Raw genomic sequence first — 3,105 nt, 5'->3', positions numbered from 1 at the left:
TCGCCAGCACAGTTCTGTACAAACGATGAAGAAACGAATGCGACAATTTGTGATTGAATTTGACATGGTTGGAGGCTACCACTTAGACAACCCCCCACTTTGTTTTCATTCTGGCGGCGCTATTAATTGTGTACAAACGAAAATCTCGCCTGCACCTTTCTGTACAAACGATGTAGAAACGATTGCGACAATTTGTGATTGAATTGGACATGGTAGAGGGGATATCTTTTGGACAGGCCCCACTCTGATTTCGTTCTGGCGGCGCCCCTAATTGTGTGCAAACAAAAATTTCGCCTGCACATTTCTGTACAAACGATGTAGAAACGATTGCGACAATTTGTGATTGAATTAGACATGGTGGACGGGCTAATATTTAGACAGCCCGCACATTGTTTTCGTTCTGGCGGTGCCCCTAATTGTGTACAAACGAAAATTTGGCCCGCACATTTCTGTACAAAATGTGTAGAAACGATTGCAATAATTTGTGATTGAATTGGACATGGTGTCTGGAGCTAACATTTAGACAGTCCCCCGCTTTGTTTTCGTTCTGACGACGCCCCTAATTGTCTAAAAACGAAAATTTTGCTTGCAGATTTCTGTACAAACGATTGTGACAATTTCTGATTCAATTGGACATAGTGGGGGACTACCACTTAGACAGCCCCCACTTGTTTTCGTTCTGGCGGCGCCCCTAATTGTGTACAAACGAAAATTTCGCCTGCACATTTCTGTACAAACGAAGTACAAACGATTGCGACAAATTGTGATTGTATTGGACATGGTGGGGGGCTTCCACGTAGACAGCCCCCACTTTGTTTTCGTTCTGACGGCGCCCCTAATTGTGTACAAACGAAAATTTCGCCTGCACATTTGTGTACAAACGATTGAGACCATTTCCGATTGAGTCTGATAATGGGGGGGGGGGGGCTGTCTAAATGGACGTCTTTTTTTCACGTCAACTGTAATTAAATTCTTCCTCGAAAAAATCTGTAATCAACACTGTCAGTAGTTACGTCCTCGACTAATATACCTTTACAAGTACAGCTTTATTTTCGTATGTTTTTCAACAGTTAACCAATTTAAAACTATCGCAAACAAGAATATGTAGTCAACTTGTTAAATACTTCGCTCCGCAGGAACCCGTTCAGCGCGTGCAACAAGCAAAAACAACATGTTTGGCGTCTCACAAATGACAAAGAAAAAAAAAAAAGAAAAGCAAAAGCAGCACGGCAGTGCCTTATCGCAGTCAGAGCTGACAACATAGTTTCGGTCGTCACATACGCCAATAGACCTACATGCGGTGTACAAGAGTTATATAGTTACAATATACGTTGTGCCACAGTAGCGCTACAGGCGGAATGTGCACGAACTACAAATGAATATGGTTCTTACAAGTATCAGTCATTGTTGAACCCTCTTTACATTCTACACATCCTTTTTTCTCCCACTTTTTGACCTTCACAAGCAGAAGTACTAGGCTTTCCGAGTTCACAACCATAAACTGTTTGTGTACAGAGTACGTTTTCAGTTCTTCGAATGACTCTGCGCGCAAAGAACAGGGGTGATGATCGGGCTACCGAATACGGCAGTCAAAGACACCCGGTTGCAATAATAAATGTAAAATACAAATATAGAGCCTTGACAATGCCGTGAGGATTAATATATATATATATATATATATATATATATATATATATATATATATATATATATATATATATATATATATATATATATATATGTGTGTGTGTGTGTGGTTGTTGAAATAAAGAGCAGCGTATGGAAATATTTAAGTCTGATTCTGTTTTTAAAGGGGAATTAAGTGACATACAAAATATATTGATTGAATGCGTGTCATGTGTTTTGAACAATATAATTCAAGACAAAATTTTACAAGCAGTTTTTATTTCAGCATATGTTTCTTGTGAAGTGCAGATAATGCGATAATCCATCTTCCTTACCCGATCACGCCAATTAAAGCAATTAAATGGCATTATGGTGAATTAAGATCATCTATGAGTTGCATACGTCAATTTCATTATGAAAATTGAAATCCGGATCTAATAAGTGCTGTCGATGAACTACAATTGCATTAAATTTATGTGAATTCGTCTTCTTGTATTTCTGTAGTAAAATATTTATGTCAAATCTGTTTCATTTACTATTATTATTATTATTATTGTTGTTGTTATCATTATTATCGTTATTATTATTATTAGTAGTAGTAGAACATTGGGCCTACCCTCTTGAAACTATCACCCTTCGCCACTGATGACGTCATGATCGATTGTTACATGTCGTTTCGACTCATGATACATGATGAAAGCTATGTTTTCATTGGTACTCCGTGATGTCATTTATTAATTTTCTCGTTTTCTAATTGGCTGATAGTGATGTCACGTTATAGTTGAACACGTTTCTGACCTAAATAAAATTCTTAATTTCATTTTTAAAGTCTACTCCCACGAAGATCGTGAATGAACCAAGGTGTACCTTTTGTGACAGTGTGACTTTATTTCGTTCACTGGATTTGAGGTAAGTTATTAAGAGTTTATCAACCGCGTTTCTTAATATCAATGGAATGCTTTTGAAATGTATTACGCACGAGGATAACATTGTTATCACTGTTTTATTTTAGCATGAAATATTTAGTCTATGGGAGAGCAAATGGAAGAATAAGTGGGAGTACCCTCCCTTACTTGACCGGGGATCGAATTAGGAATCCCACATTTTAGAAGTAAGCACGAAAAATGATATGATTTGTTGATTTTAGTTTAGCGTCCCTTCAGTAGTGGCGCTAGGAATACAGCTTAATGTTGAGTCTGAGCGCATACTGTGTGTTGAATCCGGGCCAGAGGTGCGTAACGCTAATCACTTAGCTATGACGAAGCTCAGTTTCTGAAAGTTACCATTAACGTAATTTTAAAATTACAAAATTTTAGTTTTTCAAAAAACTATGCACGAATTTGTTCCCCTACAGCGTGCCTTTTAACAACGAGACGTGGAACTTCAGTTTAATGTGGGATCTGATCTCCCGCCGAGAATCGAATTCGAGTCTTCCTTGTTTAACCGCTTAGCTCAAAAAAGCAGACGCATGAGATTTTG

This window comes from Thermobia domestica, chromosome 12 (genome assembly GCF_964235325.1).
Source record: "Thermobia domestica chromosome 12, izTheDome1.hap1.1, whole genome shotgun sequence".
Classification (NCBI taxonomy): Eukaryota; Metazoa; Arthropoda; class Insecta; order Zygentoma; family Lepismatidae; genus Thermobia; species Thermobia domestica.
The sequence above is the reverse complement of the archived record's forward strand: the minus strand, read 5'-3'. Positions refer to the sequence as shown.